This window comes from Phyllobates terribilis, unplaced genomic scaffold (assembly GCF_046119375.1).
Source record: "Phyllobates terribilis strain yellow unplaced genomic scaffold, ASM4611937v1 Scaffold_2__4_contigs__length_985480577, whole genome shotgun sequence".
NCBI lineage: Eukaryota > Metazoa > Chordata > Amphibia > Anura > Dendrobatidae > Phyllobates > Phyllobates terribilis.
In genome coordinates, this window is record NW_027362762.1 from 774,679,973 (window position 1) to 774,706,238 (window position 26,266).

Here is a 26,266-nt window from a genome sequence, read left to right on the forward strand (position 1 = left end):
GAAAAGCACATGTAAGATTCTGCAACAGTCTCTGCTGATACTCCTGCATGCGTGCATCCCTTTCTATGGCAGGAATAATTTCTGCAAATTTACTTTTGCACCGGGGATCTAACAGTGTGGCAACCCAGTAGTCAGGATTATTTCTAATTCTCACAATTCGAGGGTCATTTTGCAGGTAGTGCAGCAAGAAGGCACTCATGTGTGTTGCGCATCCAGGAGCACCAAGTCCCTGTTGTGTTGGTGGCGAGGTAACAATCATGATTCCTTCCTCTGTCCTCTCCCCCCAACCTCGCACAACAGAAATGTGATCAAGGTCTCCCTCATCTGATGAGTCTTCCATCAGTTCGTCCTCCACTTCTTCCTGGGCTCCTGCACCTTCCTCACTAGTTTGGCTGCTACTATGCGCCCTGGTAAAGCCATCTCCCCTCACATGCCTGCCGCCTTGGTGCTGCCGACTGTCTGGACCTTGCAGATGTTAGCCCTTCCGCATACAACTCCTCCTCCTCTACTTCCTCCACCTCCTCTTGTGCCACCACCTGACTCCGAATTCAGTTTAACATGTGCTCCAGCATGTAAATCACCGGAATAGTCATTCTGATAATGGCATCGTCAGCACTAAACATCTTTGTCGCCATTTCAATACTGTGCAGAAGGGTGCATAGGTCCCTGATCTGAGACCACTCCTCCAGCATGATTTGCCCCACCTCTGGTTCTCGTTGGCCCAGGCTATACGTCAGAACGTATTGCACCAGGGCTTGTCGGTGCTGCCACAGTCGCTGCAACATGTGCAGAGTTGAATTCCACCGGGTAGGCACATCGCATTTTAGCCGGTGAAGTGGCAGGCCCAAAGACTTCTGTAGAGATGTAAGTCGCTGAGCTGCGGGATGCGAACGGCGGAAGTGAGCACACAGCGACCGTGCCCTCTACAGAAGGCCATCTAGTCCAAGATAGTGGGCTAAAAATTGCTGGACAACCAGGTTCAACACGTGAGCCATACAAGGCACGTGTGTGACATTGCCCCGGCGAAGGGCCGCACCCAGGTTTGCAGCATTGTCGCACACGGCATTCCCTGGTTTCAGGTCCAGTGGAGACAACCATTCATGAAATTGGTTCTCCAGAGCTGACCACAACTCCTCAGCTGTGTGACTCACATTTCCCAGACATTTCAAAGTAAAAACCGCCTGATGACGTTGAGCCCTACTGCCAGCATAGTAAGGAGGTGTGCAGGATCCCTTCTGCGCAGTTAGAAAGCTTGTGGCATGACCAGACAGGCTTTGGGTGCAGGTGGAGGACCGAGAGGAGGTTGAGGAGGCAGAAGCAGTGGAGGAACTTTGAAATAAAGAGGATTGATGCACAACTCGTGGGGACGGCAAAACTTGGACAGCAGCCCCTTGTCCTGCTGTCACCATAGTTACCCAGTGCCCAGTCAGCGACATGTAACGCCCCTGTCCATGCCTACTCGTCCAAGTGTCTGTGGTGAAATGCACCCTGTCACACACAGAGTTTCTCAAAGAAGCGGCGATGTTGTGTGTGACATGCTGGTGGAGCGCAGGCACACCTTTCTTTGAGAAGTAGTGCCGACTGGGCATCTTGTACTGGGGCACTGCGACGGACATAAGGTCTCGAAAATCCTCTGTGTCCACCAGGTGGAAAGGCAGCATTTCTGTAGCCAAGAGCTTGCAGATGGTGAAATTCAACCTCTTAGCTTTCTCATGGCTAGGAGGAAATGGTCTTTTACTTGTCCACATCTGAGGGACCGAGGGCTGGCTATTGTGCTTAGACAGGGTTGATAAGGGTGTCCCCGGCAAACTGCCGGTCTGTGAGGAAGATGCAGGCGGACATGTTAGGTTGCCTTGATCCAAAGGTGGTGCTATCGATGTCGGACAGTGCTCAATACCAGCTGGTGTTACCACCTCCAAAGAAAATGATGACCTGCCAATCACGCTGGCTGTTGCGGGTAAAGAGGTGGCAGGTCTGCGCCCCAAAACAGGTGTGACTGCTGTCCCCCCAGTCACAGAGGATGAAGAGGCCACGGATGCACAAGATATGGCAGACGGTGGTTGGCCCGGCCGGCTAGGCCGCATTGTAGCACAGTGAGCTTCCCACTGCAACTTACGCTTCATGTCCATGTGCCGGTTCATGCATGAAGTACTCAAACTATGTATTTATTGGCCTCTACTTAGCTTTTGCTGACAAATGTTACCGATAACACGAGTTGGGTCATCTTTATCGATCTGAAAAAATGCCCAGGCTATGCAAGGCTTAGCACCCATGCGACCTGAAGAGCCACCACGACTTGTGGTGAGAGGCAGAGTTGTGTTTGAGGATGCAGTTGTTGACGTGCTTCCAGTACTACGTCTCTGTCCAGGAAGGCGCAACTTGACCTCGTCGTCACTAGCATCCTCCTCCACCTCCTCTGCTGACCTCATCTCTTGGCTGACTGTGGGTTGACAGTAAGTGAGATCTCCAACCTCATCATCATCACCCTGTGCGTTATCACACCCGTCGTCCTCAGAGCCAACCTGTTCCTACCCTGACAAAAAACTAAAATTGTCGCTCCAATCAGGTATTTGAGTCTCATCATCGTCTTCCTCATTGTCTCCACCAACAGGAGTTACAGTTTGAGAATGAGGGTCTACATTATGGTCAGAACCTTCTGCGTCTGGTCCTGGATCCGACTCATAAAGATTCTGGGCATCAGTGCAGATCATTTCCTCGTCTGGATTCACAGAAGCGCTGGAGTCGACCTCTGATTCCCAGGCTATAGTATGAGTAAACAGCTCTGCAGACTCAACCATCTGTTCTACCTCATACTCAGATGGGCAGCTGGAGATTTGGGAGCTGTGAGGAAGCAAGTGCGATTGGGGTGACACCTTTGAGGACTGGAGTATTTGTGATGTTGAAGTTGATGTGGAGGAGAGCCCACTTAAACGAACACTTGATATCCGTTGAAGCACCTGCTGTTTTTGTGCCTCATCTGGAATTTGTAGCGATTGGCGTGGCCGTAAGAAAGCGATCTTATCACATTGTCCGCTAAAAGAAGTAGACATTTTAGTTTGGCTGGAAGATGGTCTTTCTTCTGCAGATGTTACTGTTGCTTTAACACCTACCCCACGGACACAACCTTTTTTCCCCTTCCCAACACGCCTATTCCCCTTTCCACCAGCAGCAGGCCTTTTTCCACTCATTTTGGTGGTTAACTAATTCACAACTCTGGAGTTGTTTGCACAAAATAACAATGGATGGGAACCGAGCAGAGCTGAGTGGCCAAACTGTGGTATTAGGCCACGTTTTCCCGGCAGTGTGAGCTTACAGCAGCAATGACAGCTGTCACATCTCCAGATGTGACAGCTGTGCATGGGATATCAGCGCAGGAACATGGACAGGTAACTATTTTTTTTTCATAGTAAACTAAGAATTAAATAAAATTGTGTTTTATTTCAAATAAATTATTTTTTTCTGGGTGTAGTGTGTGTTTTTTCTTTTTAACACTTTGTAGGTTAGTAATGGTGGTGTCTTATAGACGCCCATCATTACTAACCTGGGCTTCATGGCAGCTGACACTGACATGAACCCCACCACTATTACCCCCTGACACCGCACCAGGGCAGCGTGGAAGAGCGAGGCTAAGCGCCAGATTTGGCGCACAAATAGGATGTGCCAAATCTGGGGTGGCTGAGGGCTGCTGTTTCTAGCCTGGGAGGGGGCCAATATTCATGGCACCCTTCCTGGGCTATTAATAAGAGCCCCCAGCTGTCTGCCTAGCCTTTGCTAGCTATTAAAATAAGGGGACCCCATGTCATTTTTTTTGGGGTCCCCCATTTTAATAGCTAGTAAAGGCTAGGTATTCAGCTGGGGGCTGATATTAGTAGCCTGGGAAGCTCTGTGGGTATTACCCCCTTCCCAGGCTGTCTGCTTAACTTCCGCTAGAGACTAAAATTATGGGGGATCCCACGCCAATTTTTTTTTAATAAATCCTTTATTTTAACACTAAATGACACTTGAGGGGTTAATAAAGATGCAGTCCCTAAATTATTAATTATTTTTAAATTAATTTTTCCCAAACATTTTGACGTGGGCTTCGCCATATTTTTGTATGCCAGCGTGGGAGAATTCAGTGTCTATGAAGGATGACATGCTGGATGGCAGCACTCAGCTGCGATCCAGCCTGTCATCTCAATGCCATCCCAGCGTGGGAGAATTCTCCTGCTGAAGCGCTGAGCGCAGAAGAATTTTCCCACGCTGTCAGTGACATGCATGGGGTGATCTGAGTTCACTGGACATGACCTCGGCTCATCTTTATGCCGTCACAGCCAGACACTGGGGAGCGCAAGCATGCCTGCGCTTCTCATTGTCTCCGGCATGGCAAGCTGGATGGCAGCTTTCGGGTGCGATCCAGCCTGTCATGTGAATGTAGCAGAGCTGGAGCTGTCGGGGGAACCATGGAAAGGTAAGGATGAGGTTGCTTTATTATTTTACTTTTATTGCAGAAGACATTGGCTTCAGCTGGAATGGGCGTGATGGTAAGTATGGTTTAATTTAGAACAATAAAGAATTGTGTGTTTATTTCAATTACAGGACTTTATTCTGGGTGTTTGTGTTTTTTTTTTTACTTTGACTAAGGGGTTAGTAATGGGGGTGTCTTATAGACGCCTCTCCATTACTAACCTGGGCTTGATGTCAGCTGGCATTATAAGCTGACATCAACCCCAGCCCTATTACCCCTCTGCCACCGCTACAGGGCAGTGGGAAGAGCGAGGCTAAGTGCCAGAATTTGCATATCCTATGGATGCGCCATTTCTGGGGCGACTGACGGCTGGTGTTTCTTGCCTGGGAGGGGGCCAATATTCATGGCACCCTTCCTGGGCTATTAATATCAGCCCCAAGCTGTCTGCCTAGCCTTTGCTAGCTATTAAAATAGGGGGTCCCCCATTTTAATAGCTAGTAAAGGCTAGGTATTCAGCTGTAGGCTGATATTAGTAGCCTGGGAAGCTCCGTGGGTATTACCCCCTTCCCAGGCTTCAAACATCTGCCCCAGCCATCTGCTTAACCTCCGCTAGAGACTAGAATTACGGGGAACCCCAGGCCAATTGTTTTTTTAATAAATCCTTTATTTTAACACTAAATGACAAGTACAGTAATCAACACTATCACTGAACTTATTATATATGTGACTGACATGTTTCTATCTATCTAATCTATGTGCGATTCTCTATTCTTTCTGTTCTAAATTGTTGGGTACCGGTGTATGCCGCTGCGGAATTGCTGGCTTTTCATGTAATACAGTCTACATTATTCTTAGTTGTTTTCCTTCATGTAGAATTAACCTGCAAGGAAAGAAATGGTTTATTTTCATTCCGATATTTGTGTCCCATTGACTTGCATTGGTTTCCGGTATCGGAATCGGCGATATCCGATATTTTTTGGGTATCGGTCCGATCCAATCCGATCCGATATTTCCCGATATCGGAAGGTATCGCTCAACACTACTGACAAAGACATTCAATAATTCTTAATTCTTTTTGGGCCTTCTCTATTTTTGATCATGCTTGCATAAGCACATTGCTGATGTGTTAAAATTGAGCCAATGGTAAAACAATATAATAGGAACTATAAGAAGAGTACAATATTAGGAATGATCAGACCTGTGGAAGTTCGGGTTCTGGTACCTGACTCGAACTTTATTCTAAAGTTCGGTTCGGGTACCAGAACTGTACCCGAACTTGAACCAGAACCCAAACCCCATTGAAAAAATGTTGGGAACCCGAACTTTTGAGTTGGAAAACTCTCTCTCTCTTGTTCTCTCTCTGGACTTCACCCGGAATTCTGAACATTGCAATGGACTTCCTGGAGAAGTCTGTGTTCGGCGATTAGCTGGTACGGTACGAACCCCGAACGTTTCATAAAATATGTTTTATACCATGGTAGTATTAGTGGTAGTCCTGTCAGGGGCCTAAACAAACTAGTTAAAGACGGGTCCCTTAGCAAAATGAGTGAAAGAATGAATCAAATTCTCACATAGAGTTTTGCTCCATATCTTTCATAATATAATCAGGGCCCCCATACACATTAGATTAAAGTTAGCCAACAGTCTAATGTGTATGGGGTCTTCTTGACTGACTCTCTTATGAAAGATGATGGAGAGAGATGGATCCGACCTGATGGATTTCCAATAGCCAATCATTTTGTTCTTGGAGACAGGAGCCACTGGAATAAAAGTCTGGCAGTGGCTCTTTCATAGAGAACAATAGTCGACCTCTGATTCCCAGGCTATAATATGAGTAAACAGCTCTGCAGACTCAACCATCTGTTCTACCTCATACTCAGACGGGCAGCTGGAGATTTGGGAGCTGTGAGGAAGCAAGTGCGATTGGGGTGACACCTTTGAGGACTGGAGTATTTGTGATGTTGAAGTTGATGTGGAGGAGAGCCCACTTAAACGAACAGTTGATATCCGTTGAAGCACCTGCTGTTTTTGTGCCTCATCTGGAATTTGTAGCGATTGGCGTGGCCGTAAGAAAGGGATCTTATCACATTGTCCGCTAAAAGAAGTAGACATTTTAGTTTGGCTGGAAGATGGTCTTTCTTCTGCAGATGTTACTGTTGCTTTAACACCTACCCCACGGACACAACCTTTTTTCCCCTTCCCAACACGCCTATTCCCCTTTCAACCAGCAGCAGGCCTTTTTCCACTCATCTTGGTGGTTAACTAATTCACAACTCTGGAGTTGTTTGCACAAAAAAACAATGGATGGGAACCGAGCAGAGCTGAGTGGCCAAACTGTGGTATTAGGCCAAAACTATTGGCTGGGTTAGATGCAGAAAAAAATTATATTCAATTTGCAACCTGATGGAGGTCAGTATAGATGGACTAATAGAACAAGTCCCACACACAGCTAGAAGCCCAAATATTTTTTCAGAGGTAGAAGCAGAAAAAAAATATATTCAGTTTGCAACCTGATGGAGGTCAGTATAGATGGACTAATAGAGAAAGTCCCACACACTACTAGAAGGCCAAATATTTTTTCAGAGCTAGATGCAGACAAAAAATTATTTTGAATTTGCAACCTGATGGAGTTCAGTATAGGTGGACTAATAGAACAAGTCCCACAAACTGCTAGAAGGCCAAATATTTTTTCAGAGCTAGATGCAGAAAAAAATTATATTCAGTATGCAAGCTGATGGAGGTCAGTATAGATGGACTAATAGAGAAAGTCCCACACACTGCTAGATGGCCAAATATTTTTTCAGAGCTAAATGCAGACAAAAAATTATTTTTAATTTGCAACCTGATGGAGGTCAGTATAGATGGACTAATAGAGAAAGTCCCACACACTGCTAGATGGCCAAATATTTTTTCAGAGCTAGATGCAGATAAAAATTATTTTTAATTTGCAACCTGATGGAGGCCAGTATAGATGGACTAATAGAGAAAGTCCCACACACTGCTAGAAGGCCAAATATTTTATCAGAGCTAGATGCAGATAAAAATTATTTTTAATTTGCAACCTGATGGAGGTCAGTATAGATGGACTAATAGAGAAAGTCCCACACACTGCTAGAAGGCCAAATATTTTTTCAGAGCTAGATGCAGACAAAAAATTATTTTGAATTTGCAACCTGATGGAGGTCAGTATAGGTGGACTAATAGAACAAGTCCCACACACTGCTAGAAGGCCAAATATTTTTTCAGAGCTAGATGCAGAAAAAAATTATATTCATTTTGCAAGCTGATGGAGGTCAGTATAGATGGACTAATAGAACAAGTCCCACACACAGCTTGAAGCCCAAATATTTTTTCAGAGGTAGATGCAGAAAAAAATTATATTCAATTTGCAACCTGATGGAGGTCAGTATAGATGGACTAATAGAATGATGCTATGCCCAAAAGATTTTACTTCACTAGGTGCAGTAAAAAAATTGGTATTCTATACACAGGTGGTATATCTTGCAACACAGATAGGCTACTCCACTGACTAACACACTCTGCAATAGGCCAAAAAGGATTAGCTTTGCTAGACTCAGCCAAATGCTGTGAAAAAAACTTGCACAGCACTGGCACAGACCTGCCTGGCAAAAACTGATAGGAACTGATGTAACCTAGTAGTGAAAAGGACTGCAATTACAATTAGTCTTTACTCCCACAACCTATCTATTTAAGAGCACAGACCTGCCTGATAAAAGTCGTAGGAAATGCTGTAACCTAGTCCTTAAAAGGACTGCAATCACAATTATTCCCTACTCCCAAGCTATCTGTAGATTTGTGCGAAAATTGGCTTGAAATTAACAAGGTATAGCGCACACAGCAACAGCGGTACCGTCTAACACGCAGCTGCCGCAGTGAGAAAATGATGGCGACGGGGAAAATGGCTTGGTCTTATAGGGCAAGGACATGTGACATACACTGCCAATGACACATGCCCTTGCTTGTGTGAAAAAAAGCACTTCGCTCCGTGTGTGCACTGCTGATAGGCTGACAGATTGCACCTCCCCACTGTAAATGCGGGAAAGAGAAAAAAAAATGGAGATTTTCATTATTCCTGCAGCGATCCATCCCCTGCCCCTCCCCCCGCCCCGCTGTTCACTCAAACTGCGTATTAACATTAATTTTCATCATTACTGAGAAAAAATCCAGTTATAATTTTGGTGCATGAACAGTTATCGAACATAACCTCGAACAGCCGAATTTTTCTTAAATCGTCTGTGTTCGCCGAACGACTCGAACACCGCCCAAAACAGCTCGAATTTGAGATTGGCGAACAGTTCGAGTCTAACAACGCTCATCTCTATTCCCTCCTCTAAGTCTCTTCAAAGGGGTATTAGGGTGCATCCAAATTTTCAAAGTGGTATTGGGGTGCATCCAAATTTTGGGCAGCCCTGGCACTCACTGCATACGCTATAACAGTATAGGAGAACCACTCTTTAGTAATGGGAACAATAAAACATAGCCGGCTGATGGCTCTCTAAGAATAGTGAGGGCTGACTGCTGGCCCTTTAAGAATAGTAAAGGCCGCCTGATGACCATATAAAAATAGGCTTTATGACTCTCAGAGTCCCTCCTTCATAAATGAAACACGATGTGTCTGATGATATCTCACACACCACATGGCCAGATAAGGTTGTAAAATGTTAAAATTACATTTCCTGGTGAATGCATTTGTCACGGTTAAAAGCAATGCGAAAGTGAAAAAACGCATCAAAAACGCTACGTGTGAACATAGGCCAAGGTGTGGAGGAGCATTTTTGTTTTTGGTTATTTATTTTGCTTTATATACAAGTCATATTTCCCAGGAAAATCCATTTTGGTTTCGTTTTTGTATGTTTTATTGTGAGTCCGTAAAAGTGTCGTAATACCTCTCACAACGTTGTTGACAGAAGTGACCTGGGAGTCAGAAATGCTTCCAGGGGTCTTCTCTATGCTGTTCCCATGTCATTTGAGCACTGTTCCCATCGATATGGGTAATTTTTAGGCCCTCTGAAGACCGCCGGGGGTAGCCACCTGAAAAATGCTCAAGTTTCCCATAGACTTACATTGGGCTCGTTGCTCGGGTCGAGCACCCGAGTATTCGAATGTGCTCGACCCGAGCATCGAGCACCCGAGCATTTTAGTGCTCACTCATTACTAACTAAGAGATGTGCCAGATTTACTAAAAGACGTTTGTGTCTTAACAACATAGGCGCATCTTACTCTGGCAGGCTTTTTATTTATACTTAGATATAAAACGCTGGTTTTGATAATTTTTTTCCAATACTGTAAAAAACATTAACCTAGCTAGATGCATTTTGGGAATTTGAAAGTACAGCTTTTAGCGATCAACCTGAGCTACTTACATCATCTTACAGGCAAATTTCATAATTTTAGAAACACATATCTTATATCTGATTAATAAAGAAGGTGGCTATATCAGCACTGTACCATTATTTCTTAAAGAGGCTGTATGGGACATTTATAAGCTTTGTGAGGCACTGTAACATGCAGAATCCTAAGAGTGGGTAAAATACTCAGTGTTAGGATTCCACTCTTTCTATACTCCTGGATTTTGGTACCTGATCAGAAGTATGTAAAAGAAAAATGAGTGTTGAGCATCAGAAGTGTGGAAACAGCAGAATCAGTAAGAACATTACCCAGTTTTAGGATTCCGTATGTGACTGTCCCCTGAAAATGTTATAATATGTCCCAGAGAATTCTTTTAAATATTTTTGAATATTATAATTTGGATAACATTGATAAAATGCTAACTTGCGAACAGTACTAATAAATGCATCAATTTTCTCGGCAGCGAAGTTCATTTCAGCCCGAATATTATTAGCAGCCTTAAGGCTATTTGGAACATTATAAAGGTTGTAGGTACTGGAAGTAGCTTCATTAATTTACATTACTTCAGTATATCTCTATGTAAATATGAACTTTGGTCAACTCTGCATCGACAGCATTTCTTTTTTAAACACATTTGTCCTATCACACATTTTTCTCTTAATTTCATTTTCATTCTAAAAATATATACTGCTGACACATTTCTAAGTGTAATTCTGTCCACAGCAGGATCACTTCTGCCACCCTCATTATAGTTCTATTATGCTTTTTTTTCCACCTTCCTTCATTAAATGGTGAATGCACAACTACGGCATTGCCTGGTCTTATTAGTGCTGATCGATCTTCAGTATAACTTTACAGTTTGCTACATCTGGAAAATTTCAATCTCGATGGATTCGCTCATCTCTACCCTCTGATCATGAATTTTGTTCATGATACTCCAGTCTAAACATATTTACTGTACTTTGTATACAGTAGTTTAACCCCTTCATTTTTGTTTTTTCATTTTTGTTTTTTCCTCCCCTTCTTCCCAGAGCCACAACTCTTATTTTTCTGTCATTAATTGACATATGAGGACTGCTTTTTTTTTTTGCAGGACGAGTTGTATTTTTGAATGACACCATTCATTTTAACACAAAGTGTATTGGAAAATGGGAGAAAAATTCCAAGTAAAATTGTGAAAAAATGCAATTCTGACATTGTTTTTTGGGAATTGTTTTTGCGGTATACGTTTTGTGGTAAAAATGACCATGTAATATGATTTTCCTCATCTATACTATTACAGCGATACCTAAGATGTCCAGATTTTTTATTGTTTTAAAGGTGAAAACAAAATCTGAAAGTTTGCAGAAAAAAAATGTCGGGATTGTGTAGCCATTTTCTGAGAACCTTAACCTTTATATTTTTTTGCCAATAAGGCAGAGTGATAGCTTATTTTTCGATGGTCGAGACATTTTTATTAGAACCATTTTGGCATAGAATGTAATTTTGGCGTTCTTTCATTTATTCCGTTTAACAGTTGGGGCATCATACTGTGTTGGGGTCACCATACTTTGCCAGGGGAGTGGAGAACTATGTGGGGTCCATTATACAGTGTGACGGGTTGTGTGAGGATAACAGTACGGTCATCATACTGTGCATGTGGAGTGTACTGTGGAGGAATTCACTGTGGAGATATCTTACTGTGTTTAGGGGACACTTTTATTGGCGTCATACTTTAAGGCGGCAATAAAAGGACAATCTAGTGCTCATCTGCAATGTAACCCATTATTTATATGTATGCCCCTGCCCGTTAGGAAATACCCAATGCTCTGGTCATGTAGTCTATCTCCTAATATTTATTAATTAAAATGTACTTTGTTGCGGGACAATCCCTTTAAGGTTGTTTCCAGATTTGATGATAAGGAAAAATGTCCTCATTTGCTCACTTTTTTTTAATAAATTTCAAGGCTGGCCCAAAACTTTGTCCAAGTATTTAATTTTGGCGCTCTGTGTATTTGAGTTTAACACCGTGATGTAAAGGGAGCTATGAATTATTGCATCAGCACATAGAAAATACAGTGTTAGTGAGAACAGCATTAGGCGATCCTTAAGGCATCTTTACGCTATAAAAACACCAACTTGATTAAAATTATTTTATGTGACTGTTTGACTATAAAATGCAAACAATGTTCTAAAAGAAATTGCACAAATTACATCCAAATGATTTTATTCCCATTTATCTGCATTCCTCTCTACTAGCTTAAAAGCTCTGCTCATGTTGTTTATTGGGCTCAATCTCAGTAAAACTGATATCATATTTCACATTAGAATTATACTCAGGGCTAAGCTAATGGTTATAGTAATACTATTAAAATTAACATATTTGCATGGATTAAAATGATTTGTACATTTAAAAAGCAGATTACATATTTAAAACCTCTTACTTAAAGCTGTACATTAAAGTATAAATGCCCAACCTTAACCACCACGTTTTACATACATGATCTACAACCCAATAATAAAAACAATATGCCAGAAACTCACAAACTTATGCTGAAAATCTATGGTATGCCAAGTATTGGAGATTTGAATAAAATATGAAACTTCAGGTGGTATAAAGTTACATTAAGATATTAATCAGCACAGAATTTTAGACCTAAACATTATTAGTTAAAATAATTCTCTAGCCAATAAAATACATAAATGAGATGAAAAACAAAGTAATTTAACTTTTCAATATAGATCAAAGATGTCAGGTTCCCAGAACATCATGTATCTAGGAATTGATAACAACTGAGAAGAATTCTGGTTTGGCTTTTAAAATGAGCGGTTAGCGAGCACTGCCTCAGCATTGGGCTACCTGCTAAAACAGAAAAGGCTGTCCTGTGTAAAGCATGGGATAAGAAGTGGAGCTGCTGAGCCCCAGGCCATATAAAGATGCAGTATTATCTTGATTTAGAAAACCATAATTGGATACCTAGTAGAGCAAGTCTTTGGCATCTCAAACTAGGCTCCCAGTTACAGTTTTGCTCATCAAGCTATTTTGCATCAATGTTCTTTACAGAGAAAGAGGTATTATCAGAAGACTGGCTGATAGTAACAGCATGGAGCTGCACACTGCTGTAGTGTCCCAGCCGGAGGGCTGAGCAGTTAAGAGCAGCTACTGTCACACTAGCCCCCTGATAATGTCTCTCTATCTGCAGTCCAAGGTGAGGGGGTTAGCAGCCTTGCAGTGAAGGAGAAATCATCAGGGGGCTGCCTGCTGCTACTAGCAGGGAGCAGGGGTTGACCCATCACACCCCGTCAACACGGACTTCAGACAGGGAGACATCATCAGAGGGCTGGTGTGAAAGCAACTGTTCCTCATTGCTCACCCCTCCATTTGGGATGTTACAGCAGTGTGCACCTTTATGCTGTTACTATCAGCCAGTGTACTGATAATTACAGTATCTCTGCATAGAACAGGGGGAATAGCCATGCCTCATCTTCTCGGACTTGCTGTTACTCACAGTGGGAAGTTGAACACTGGTGTGTGAGTGTGTGACATATTGTCCCAGACAGGAGGGGGGAGCAGTGAGGAGCAGCTGTTGTCACACGGAATTACAAGTGTTGTAAAGATAATTAAAGTGCACCGGGCATCTCATCTTTATAGTTTATGAGGGCAGGGACTGAACAAAAATGTTTTATCTCCCCGGAGTACCCCTTAAACACAAAAAAAGGAATCTTTACACTGATTTGCTGCATTGGTAACATGATGCCTATACCACATATTGATCCCAGCGGACTTACAGAGCACACAGAGTAGAGTACAGAGAAATGTGCCAGTCTGGTAAGTGAGTATTAATATTTTAGATTTTTTTTTTACCTCCATGTGCCCATTAATAATGGGTTGTCCAGTAGTGTGTTTAGAAAATATATTTTTTGCTCTTTTTAGACTTTAAAATATTTTATTTGTTATTTGCTCTGCATGCTTCAGAACTATTGCTTCTGCTATGTTTACTGATAGCAAGTTCATTTCTAAGTCAGTCATGAGTTTTTAGTTTTATAGTCCGTTACTTGTAGGGCAGAATACATAAAAATCTATTTGCTTTCTCCTAGCTTCTATTCATCTTTTCCCTACATTTTTATCCCTTCTGTAATGAAAAGAATTTGATGCAGCTTATGTAGCTGTTATAGAGACACTGATGAGACAGAGTCCATCCCATTGTAGTAGAATCCCTTATTTTAAGGGCTATCTAAACATGAGGGGCTACATTTAGATACTAAGAACTGACAAATGAAGTCCTTCTTCTTCTCACCTCTTTGGGTTTTCAATTATTATTGGCTGTATTTAACGCACCACTCCAGAAAATTTTGTTTTCAGCCCTGTAGTGGTGTTTCTAATCTAAGGCCCCTGCCCCCGTGCCCCGCTGTCTATACCTTTTTTCGAAAATGCTTCAGTCCTGTGGCACTATCTTGTGACCGCAACTTCTGATTGTCCGGAAGTCAGAAGTAACAGTTTCAAGTGCTTAATGTAGGTATATGAAAGCCAGAACAAGGCTCTCATAGAATAGTTTTGAGCAGTGACCCTCGGCTTGCTCCATCGAGCATTGAAGCGATCGGGAGGTGACAAACTGCCCGAGACTGAAGGGAGTGTTGGTGATAAAAGGTGAAGGCGCCAGCAAGTGAGTATAAGAGAAGGTTCAGGGACCTTAGATTAGGAGCACCACTGCAGCGGTATAATAAAAAAAAATACTTGAATACCGCAATGGTGCTTTAAGCAGAATCAGGTACAATTTTAAACTGTAAAATAGATTTTAAAAATATTATATAACCTTTCTGAAAGATTTTGGACATAGTTATATAATCTGTACAATAGCACAGACAGTATGGTTCTTCAATTTTGAGAAGACTATTTTAGATAGAAATGCCTCATTTTGAGTATAACATGATTCAGTAGAATCTGGCATAATTATATTACTATTTTTTATGGTCTTTTACAAAACAAATTATCTTATTCAGCAAAAAAAAAAGATCTTATTGGGCTAATTTTAATCATTGCCTTGTATTTTCTCATTTTATGAGAAACAATATTACAGCCTCCTGTGGAAGGATACTATCATTATGGTCTTTCAACGTTTTTTTCTGTGCTGGAAGCCAGTATTACTCTGCAGTGTTATGATGTGTAAACTGTACATCAGCCTTGTACTTTGAGCTCCAGGTAAGTCCATTAAACAAATGAAAGAACACAATTTTGTCAGTAAATGGTTGTAGGCTTTATGTCAAAAATATGAAAAGAACATGATGTTATCAGAAAGTGTTCTTATAAACATAAGTTGCTATAATAATAATTGTATAGTTACTTTACTCGTATAAGGTGACAGTCCAGAGCCAGTAAAATGAATATTAAAAAATGTCTTGGCATTGGAAAACATTTTATAGTGTATTTTGTACCATTTCAGACTGATTATAACACGTTTATTAAAAATAATATGCGGCATATGTTTTTCAGATAGGCTAGGTCCTCATGTCCTCTGCTTCAGTCTTACTGTGGAAACTGTGTGACATGTCCTGTCAATTTCACCAGGAGAAATAGCAGAAATGGATGTTGTTATAATGAAAGGTGTTTACTAGGGGTGGTGTGTCCATCATGCAACAACAGAAGTTGTGAGTGACTTTACTTAAAAATTGCATTACTGTATTGCTAAGTATGAAATTCCTTAATCCAATTTACCTCAAAACCAAGAGTTTGACAGTTATTCCAAGAATCCTCTCTTCAGTTCAGTTAGACAAGCCTGACAAGTAGTGTTGAGCATTCTGATACTGAAATATCGGGTATCGACCGATATTCGCTGTATCGGAGTTCCGATACTGGGATCCGATAGTTTTAGAATATCGGATACCAGAATCGGAATTTCCCATAATGCCTGCGCTCTGCAGTGTCTCTGTTGGATGACAAGCTGGATAGCAGTGCTCAGCTGCGATCCAACCTGTCATCAGAATGCCATCCCAGCATGCGAGAATTCTACTGATTGTTTAAAAGCGGTGGGCGGTAAAAAGCCGCCGGCTTTTAAACAATCACACAGCCCCATACTGCTTCCCCGCAGCCTCCCATCCCGATCCTCCGCTCCCCCCACCACCTTCCATCCCGATCCTAAGTTAGGACTGGGCGGGGAGCGCAGCACCAAGGAGTGGGGAGTGAAAGACCCGGGCGGGGAAGCCGGCAGTGAAAAGACTTCACCGCCGGCTTTCCCGTTCTGTGCTGCGCTCCCCGCTCCCTGATGTATGTGATATGCCGTAAAGGAGGTCACCGGAGCAGCGCTGACTGAATGCACTCCGGTAACCTCAGTCAGGGGCTCACGCTGCCGGGAGTGCACGTTTTCCCGGCAGTGTGAGCTTACAGCAGCAATGACAGCTGTCACATCTCCAGATGTGACAGCTGTGCATGGGATATCAGCGCAGGAACATGGACAGGTAACTATTTTTTTTTCATAGTAAACTAAGAATTAAATAAAATTGTGTTTTATTTCAAATAAATTATTTTTTTCTGGGTGTAGTGTGTGTTTTTTCTTTTTAACACTTTGTAGGTTAGTAATGGTGGTGTCTTATAGACGCCCATCATTACTAACCTGCGCTTCATGGCAGCTGGCACTGACATGAACCCCACCACTATTACCCCCTGACACCACACCAGGGCAGCGTGGAAGAGCGAGGCTAAGCGCCAGATTTGGCGCACAATAGGATGTGCCAAATCTGGGGTGGCTGAGGGCTGCTGTTTCTAGCCTGGGAGGGGGCCAATATTCATGGCACCCTTCCTGGGCTATTAATAAGAGCCCCCAGCTGTCTGCCTAGCCTTTGCTAGCTATTAAAATAAGGGGACCCCATGTCATTTTTTTTTGGGTCCCCCATTTTAATAGCTAGTAAAGGCTAGGTATTCAGCTGGGGGCTGATATTAGTAGCCTGGGAAGCTCTGTGGGTATTACCCCCTTCCCAGGCTGTCAGCTTAACCTCCGCTAGAGACTAAAATTATGGGGGATCCCACGCCAATTTTTTTTTTAATAAATCCTTTATTTTAACACTAAATGACACTTGAGGGGTTAATAAAGATGCAGTCCCTAAATTATTAATTATTTTTAAATTAATTTTTCCCAAACATTTTGACGTGGGCTTCGCCATATTTTTGTATGCCAGTCAGGTACAGCATCCAGGAATGGGCTGCCCCCAACTACCAGATGCCTATTTGTACCTGGCCGGACACAACAATATAGGTGACCCTTTTTTTTTATTATTATTATTATTTCATGAATTTCGAGAAATAATTTAAAAAAAAAATACGTGGGGCTTTGCCCTATTTTTGTGTCCAGCCAGGAGCAACTAGGCAGCTGGGGGCTGGAATCCGCAGCGCAGGGAGGCCCAAGCTATCTGGCCCCACCCCGCTGCAAATTGCAGTCTGCAGGCACCCCAGAAAATGGCACGCTCATAGAAGCGCCATCTTCCGGCACTGTACCCAACTCATCCAGGGCCCTGGTGCGGTGGCTCACTGGGTAATAAAGGGGTTAGGGCCAGCTTGGCATTATCAGCTGGCCCTAAGCCCGAAATTCATGGGGTCACGCCAATATTAGACATGACCGCCATGAATTTCTAGTAAAGTATTTAAAAAAACACAACACCCAGAATAAAGTCCTTCAATTGAAATAAACACACAATTTTTTAATGTTGTAAATTAAACCATACTTACCATCACGCCCATTCCAGCTGAAGCCAATGTCTTCTGTAATAAAAGTAACATAATAAAGCAACCTCATCCTTACCTTTCCATGGTTCCCACGATGGCTCCAGCTCTGCTACATTCATATGACAGGCTGGATAGCAGCCGAAAGCTGCCATTCAGCTTGCCATGCCGCAGACACTGAAAAGCGCAGCCATGCTTGCGCTCTGCAGTGTCTGGCTGTGACGGCATCCAGATGAGCCGAGGTCATGTCCAATGAACTCAGCTCACCTCATGCGCATCACTGACAGTGTGGGAAAATTCTCCTGCGTTCAGCGCTTCAGCAGGAGAATTCTCCCACACTGGGATGGCATTGAGATGACCGGCTGGATCGCAGCTGAGCACTGCCATCCAGCATGCCATCCCTTTTAGACACTGCAGAGCGCAGGCATGCTTGCGCTCTGCAGTATCTCTGAAGGATGACAAGCTGGATGGCAGCGTTCAGCTGCGATCCAGCCTGTCATCTCAATGTCATCCCAGCGTGGGAGAATTCAGTGTCTATGAAGGATGGCATGCTGGATGGCAGCGCTCAGCTGCGATCCAGCCTGTCATCTCAATGCCATCCCAGCGTGGGAAAATTCTCCTGCTGAAGCGCTGAGCGCAGAAGAATTTTCCCACGCTGTCAGTGACATGCATGAGGTGATCTGAGTTCATTGGATATGACCTCGGCTCATCTTTATGCCATCACAGCCAAACACTGGGGAGCGCAAGCATGCCTGCGCTTCTCATTGTCTCCGGCATGGCAAGCTGGATGGCAGCTTTCGGGTGCGATCCAGCCTGTCATGTGAATGTAGCAGAGCTGGAGCTGTCGGGGGAACCATGGAAAGGTAAGGATGAGGTTGCTTTATTATTTTACTTTTATTGCAGAAGACATTGGCTTCAGCTGGAATGGGCGTGATGGTAAGTATGGTTTAATTTAGAGCAATAAAGAATTGTGTGTTTATTTCAATTACAGGACTTTATTCTGGGTGTTTGTGTTTTTTTTTTTACTTTGACTAAGGGGTTAGTAATGGGGGTGTCTTATAGACGCCTCTCCATTACTAACCTGGGCTTGATGTCAGCTGGCATTATAAGCTGACATCAACCCCAGCCCTATTACCCCACTGCCACCGCTACAGGGCAGTGGGAAGAGCGAGGCTAAGTGCCAGAATTGGCATATCCTATGGATGCGCCATTTCTGGGGCGACTGACGGCTGGTGTTTCTTGCCTGGGAGGGGGCCAATATTCATGGCACCCTTCCTGGGCTATTAATATCAGCCCCAAGCTGTCTGCCTAGCCTTTGCTAGCTATTAAAATAGGGGGTCCCCCATTTTAATAGCTAGTAAAGGCTAGGTATTCAGCTGTAGGCTGATATTAGTAGCCTGGGAAGCTCCGTGGGTATTACCCCCTTCCCAGGCTTCAAACATCTGCCCCAGCCATCTGCTTAACCTCCGCTAGAGACTAGAATTACGGGGAACCCCACACCAATTGTTTTTTTAATAAATCCTTTATTTTAACACTAAATGACAAGTACAGTAATCAACACTATCACTGAACTTATTATATATGTGACTGACATGTTTCTATCTATCTAATCTATGTTTGATGCTCTATTCTTTCTGTTCTAAATTGTTGGGTACCGGTGTATGCCGCTGCTGAATTGCCGGCTTTTCATGTAATACAGTCTACATTATTCTTAGTTGTTTTCCTTCATGTAGAATTAACCTGCAAGGAAAGAAATGGTTTATTTTCATTCCGATATTTGTGTCCCATTGACTTGCATTGGTTTCCGGTATCGGAATCGGCGATATCCGATATTTTTTGGGTATCGGTCCGATCCAATCCGATCCGATATTTCCCGATATCGGAAGGTATCGCTCAACACTACTGACAAGACATTCAATAATTCTTAATTCTTTTTGGGCCTTCTCTATTTTTGATCATGCTTGCATAAGCACATTGCTGATGTGTTAAAATTGAGCCAATGGTAAAACAATATAATAGGAACTATAAGAAGAGTACAATATTAGGAATGATCAGACCTGTGGAAGTTCGAGTTCTGGTACCTGACTCGAACTTTATTCTAAAGTTCGGTTCGGGTACCAGAACTGTACCCGAACTTGAACCAGAACCCAAACCCCATTGAAAAAATGATGGGAACCCGAACTTTTGAGTTGGAAAACTCTCTCTCTCTTGTTCTCTTTCTGGACTTCACCCGGAATTCTGAACATTGCAATGGACTTCCTGGAGAAGTCTGTGTTCGGCAATTAGCTGGTACGGTACGAACCCCGAACGTTTCATAAAATATGTTTTATACCATGGTAGTATTAGTGGTAGTCCTGTCAGGGGCCTAAACAAACTAGTTAAAGACGGGTCCCTTAGCAAAATGAGTGAATGAATGAATCAAATTCTCACATAGAGTTTTACTCCATATCTTTCATAATATAATCAGGGCCCCCCATACACATTAGATTAAAGTTAGGGTCTTCTTGACTGTCTCTCTTATGAAAGATGATGGAGAGAGATGGATCTGACCTGTTGGATTTCCAATAGCCAATCATTTTGTTCTTGGAGACATGAGCCACTGGAATAAAAGTCTGGCAGTGGCTCTTTCATAGAGAACATAGGATCACTCAGTAAAGCCAAGTGTCTTTGTATATGGTTGAACGAGGAGAGAAAGCTGTCGACTGGCAGCTACTATATCTGATGTGTATAGGGGGCTAACTTGTTTGAGGTGGCAGCAGTAGGTCAGCAGAAGCGAAAGATGATCTTGATATCTTTTTTAGTCTACCCTTTAATTGAAAAGGTATCACATTTTTACAAAAATGTACATTTATAAATTTGTGCATATTGCTAGCATTTCTTTTTCTGATCATGGTGGAAATGTTTTACCAAAGTCTGCAATGTGAATGGAGCATAGTCTTTGATAAGCGTAGATTTAAATGCTGCAGATTTTTTGCAGAAATTTTTGTTTTTGCATGTTAAAGGGATTTGTAAGAAAAATGCATGTAGATGGATGGGATAATTTGTCAGTCTCAAAACAGTCTGAAACTAATTTTTCCCATGCAATCATACCTTAATGGCTTTCCTTCATGTTATCACCTACTTTCTCTATGTGTTAATACACCGTTACTTAGCGCTGAAGCAGTGGCAGAACATTATCCTTCTCCCGAGTGGCAAGAAAGAATAGAAAACAAGATAGATGAGCAGATAATGTGAGTAGATCCATTTCACCATGAGGCAAACTGCCTAAGGATTGTTGCTCTGTATACAGGAAAAAAAACATAGTGATCTGATTCAGTGACATTTAATATCTGTTCATTTGTCAGTATTTGTTGTCTGAATTGCAGCTGCTGTCAGGTTGTGTTATTCAGGTGTCAGCGTAACAGGGAGTAAATACATAACACATCTGCATAAATGGAGCAGCCTAAACCTAGTTGTGTAAGAAGTGAGAATGTCGGCTTCGGTAAGAATGATGATATTATTGTTGCAGAGATTGCATTTGAAGGGCATGCAGCAACTGAGTGTGACTGAGCCGACTATCTATTTCAGCTTTAATACTGTAAGCTGATCTACTGTGACTCTAAAACTTTATTGCTGAATTACCTTAAGATCACCATTTTTATACCTTTGTTATTATTCACGCTTCAGAATATAAAATGAAGATGCAATAGCTTCCAAACTTTCCAAAAAACCAAGGACTTTGTCATTTTTATACAGATGTGTCCACCCTTAACTTTCCTGGAACTGTACTAGGTTTCACAATTTACCATGATGCCAATTAGATACAATTAGAGATTTGAAAATTAGTTTGTGTTAGAACCTTGCTGTTAGGTTTTTTTTTCCTTTGCTGGTCACATGACCTTGTTGGCCTATTTAATCCTGCTCCGCCCTTCTGGCTTTGCTGGACTTCATTGTATATCTACTTTCTAGCTAGCCTGTGCTCTGTGTCTTGCTCTGTTAGTTTGCTTGGTTTACTGACCTCTATGTTCTTTATATTTTGTTTGTTCGTCTGTCTGCTACTATTTCTGTTAGGAGGTGTCCCATATTCCTCCCAGTCCTTAGTACTTGTAGGGATTCCTCCCCCACATCTATAGGTCTTCGTACAGACTAGCTTAGGACTTTAGCAGGTCTGATCGCAGGATCAGGTTCCCTGTTACATCGTAGGGATTCAGCTGAGTTCTATCGCAGGGACAGATCTCCTCTCTTTCCTTAGCTCTGGTAGCAGAACATAACAGTAAGTCCAGCCAGCAAATTCTCTAAGGAAAGATTTTTCTGTTCCATCATGGTGTCGGTTCAGGATTTGGCTCATCGCCTGCAGGGACTCTCTCTGGAAGTGGCCGAGCTCCGTCAGCACGTGAGTAACTGTCCTGGAGCATATTTCTTGGAGCCTAAGGTATGTTTGCCGGATTTATTTTTTGGTGAACATCGAGAATTTTTTTCATTTAAAAATGCTTGCTTATTGTATTTTCGTTTGAGACCCAAGTCCTCTGGGGATGAATCCCAGCGCGTAGGGTTCATAATGTCACTTTTGCGCAAAGAGCCTCAGGAGTGGGCCTTTTCTTTGCAACCTAGTGATACATGCTTCAGATCAGTGGATAGTTTTTTTTCTGCTTTAGGACTATTATATGATGATCCTGACCGTGTCGCATCAGCTGAGACTGAGTTGAGACGTTTAAAACAAGGATCAGGTAATGTCGAAAAATATTGTACACATTTTCGTCGTTGGTCCACTCAAACAGGGTGGAACGATTCTGCTCTGAAAAGTCTATTTCTTGCTGGGCTCAGTGAAAGGGTTAAAGACCTGCTAATTGCTTATCCTACACCTGAGGATTTGCAACAGGCTATGCAATTAGCTATACGGGTGGATAGAAGACTGCGTGCTAGGGTTAATGAGAGCAAATCCTCTGCTATGTCAGTTTCTGGTTATGATAATGTGTGTACTAACAGTGGTGAACCGATGGAGATTGGATCGGTGGCACCTCGCTCTCAAGAAAAAGACCGTCGTTTTTCGAAAGGCTTGTGTTTCTATTGCGGAAAATCTGGTCATTTGATTAAAGGCTGTGAGCTTCGTATGAAGAAAGAAAAAAAAATGGTCAGTCACGCCCGTATTGCCTGTTTAAATTCCAAGGGTATATTTTTAGCTGCTTCCACGATTGCTCAGGAAAAATTAATGGAATTTCGGGTGTTTGTTGATTGCGGGTCTACACTGAATGTAATTGATGGGGGATTCGTGGAAAAACTCAATTTAAAACCTGAACCTTTATCATCCCCCATTGCTGTGGTTTCTGTGGATGGCTCCCCTTTGAAGAATATTACTCTCAAGGTCTGTAAATTTCCTCTCACTATTAATGGTGTTCACTATGAGAAATTGGATTTGGTAGTGTTGAATAACTTGCCTTCTCCAGTAATATTGGGATTGCCTTGGTTAAAATGTCACAATCCTGTACTGGATTGGTCTACCAGTGAAATTAAATCCTGGAGCCATAAATGTTATGACAAGTGTTGTAACGGGCGTATTGCAGCTTTGGATAGGGGAGAATTGCCTGTTCCTATTCAGGATTTTTGGAGAGTTTTTTCTGAGAAGGAATCGCAGGTTTTGCCTCCCCATAGAGACTATGATTGTTCTATTGAATTTGTCCCTGGAGCGACTCTTCCTAAAAGTCGTTTATTTAACCTTACTATTCCTGAGAGGAAGGCTTTGGAGGAATACATACAGACAAGTTTGGCCGCCGGTCACATTAGGCCCTCTAAGTCTCCTGTGGCGGTTGGATTTTTTTTTGTAAAAAAAAAGGACGGCGGTTTACGTCCTTGTCTGGATTTTCGTGAGATTAACAAAATTACGGTACGCAATCCTTACCCACTGCCATTGATTCCTGATCTGTTTAACCAGTTATTGGGGGCCAAGTGGTTCTCTAAAATTGACCTTAAGGGGGCATACAATCTGTTGCGCATGAAGGAGGGTGATGAATGGAAGACTGCTTTTAACACTCCTGTGGGTCATTTTGAGAATCTGGTTATGCCTTTTGGTCTTACTAATGCTCCTGCATTTTTTCAGAATCTGATTAATGACATCCTTAGACCTTTGATCGGTAAAAATGTGGTTGTGTATTTGGATGACATTTTGATTTATTCGCCAGATCTGGAGTCTCATTGGCGGAGCGTGCGTGAGGTATTACAGTTATTAATGGACAATTCGCTTTTTGCTAAGCTGGAGAAATGTGAGTTCGCTGTACAGAGAATTAGTTTTTTGGGCTACATTATCTCCAGCAAAGGTTTTGAGATGGATCCGGTTAAGGTTCAGGCTGTGCAGGAATGGCCTAGGCCTATTGGTTTGAAATCGATACAGAGGTTTTTGGGTTTCGCCAATTACTATAGAAAATTCATAAAAAATTTTTCTAGTATTGTCAAACCTCTGACTGATCTCACCAGGAAAGGTGCTGATGCGGTTCAGTGGTCTTCTGAGGCCATTGAAGCTTTTGTGTATCTCAAGGAGAGGTTCACCTCTGCTCCCATCCTTATGCAGCCTGATGTTACTAGGCCGTTTTTGGTTGAGGTTGATGCTTCCTCTGTGGGGGTTGGCGCAGTATTGTCTCAGGATAACGGGGATGGATTACATCCCTGTGCCTTTTTTTCAAAAAAATTTTCGGAGACTGAATTGAATTACGATATTGGTAATCGGGAATTATTGGCTATTAAACTCGCATTTGAACACTGGCGCCACTTCTTGGAAGGTGCGGAATTTCCCGTTCAGGTTCTTACGGATCATAAAAATCTGATATATCTTGACGCTGCCAAGCGCCTGAATGCCCGTCAGGCTAGGTGGGCACTGTTTTTCTCGCGGTTTAATTTCTCCGTTACTTACATCCCTGGTACTAAGAATGTTAAGGCGGATGCCTTGTCTCGCAGTTTTTCTCCCATAGTCGGTGCTGAGAAAGAGGAAAACATTTTACAAGAAGGTGTTGTGATAGCTGCTTTAGACTCCGTTTTGGAAGATGAGATTCTTAAAGCTCAGGAGAATGCCCCATCTAACACTCCTCATGGGAGGTTGTTTGTGCCTGGGACCTTTAGGAGAGATTTGTTTGTTGAGTGTCACGAATCTCGGTTGGCAGGTCATCCCGGAATCTCTGAGACCAAGAGACTGGTGGGTCGCAGTTTTTGGTGGCCTGGATGGCAGAAGGAAGTCATTAAGTGGGTACGCCAATGTACTGTATGTGCTAGATCTAAGTCCTCACATACTCCTGCTGCGGGGTTGCTTTGTCCTTTGGAGGTCCCCAGTGCTCCTTGGACACATTTGGCTATGGACTTTATAACTGACCTTCCCCCCTCTGAGGGTTTTACTGTCATCTGGGTGGTCGTGGACCGTTTTAGTAAGATGTGTCACTTGGTTCCCTTCATCAAACTGCCCTGCGCTAAAACTCTCGCTAAGGCCTTTGTCAAGGAAATTATCAGACTTCATAGCGTTCCTACTGACATTGTTTCTGATAGGGGTCCTCAGTTCGTGGCTCGTTTTTGGCGTGCCTTTTGTGACAGGTTGGGAATTCATTTGTCGTTTTCGTCCGGATATCATCCTGAATCTAATGGCCAGACAGAAAGGAAAAACCAGGATGTTGAGCAGTTCTTGCGTTGTTTTGTGGCAGACAATCAAGAGGGGTGGTCTGAGTTTCTGCCACTTGCCGAATTTGCTCTGAACAATCATACATCTTCTTCTGCTGGTTGTTCGCCATTTTTTTTGTTGTTCTGGGAGACATCCGTCGTTTGGGTCGTTCTCCAAGTTGGGATCTGCCGTGCCTGAGGAGGAGAATTTTTCCGGTGATTTGGAAAGAGTTTGGACGGATGTGCGTGGTAATCTTCAGGAGGCCAACAGAAAATCTAAAGACTACTTTGATAGGAAACGACAGGAGGTTTTGTTCGCTGTTGGTGACATGGTTTGGTTGTCCTCTAGGAATCTGCGGTTGAGGATTCCTTCTAAGAAATTGGGTCCCAAGTTTGTAGGGCCCTTTAAGGTGCTTCAGGTTGTCAACCAATCTGCTGTTAGGTTGGAGGTTCCTACCTCCTGGAGAATTAATCCGGTCTTTCATGTCTCTCTGTTAAAAAAAGCTGTTGTGTCGGATGGTGACGCCTCTGCCTCTGTTCCTCCGGTGGTGGAGGACGGGGAATATGAAATTTCTCGCATCCTTGACTCTAGACGGTATAGAGGTAGTTTGCAGTATCTTGTGGCCTGGAAAGGTTTCGGACCCGAGGATAACTCTTGGGTGAGGTCAGATGATGTTTCCGCGTCCAGACTTATCAGAGCGTTTCACAGGAGATTTCCTGATAAGCCTGGTCCTAGGGGATCCGGAGGATCCTCTTAGAAGGGGGGGTACTGTTAGAACCTTGCTGTTAGGTTTTTTTTCCTTTGCTGGTCACATGACCTTGTTGGCCTATTTAATCCTGCTCCGCCCTTCTGGCTTTCCTGGACTTCATTGTATATCTACTTTCTAGCTAGCCTGTGCTCTGTGTCTTGCTCTGTTAGTTTGCTTGGTTTACTGACCTCTATGTTCTTTATATTTTGTTTGTTCGTCTGTCTGCTACTATTTCTGTTAGGAGGTGTCCCATATTCCTCCCAGTCCTTAGTACTTGTAGGGATTCCTCCCCCACATCTATAGGTCTTCGTACAGACTAGCTTAGGACTTTAGCAGGTCTGATCGCAGGATCAGGTTCCCTGTTACATCGTAGGGATTCAGCTGAGTTCTATCGTAGGG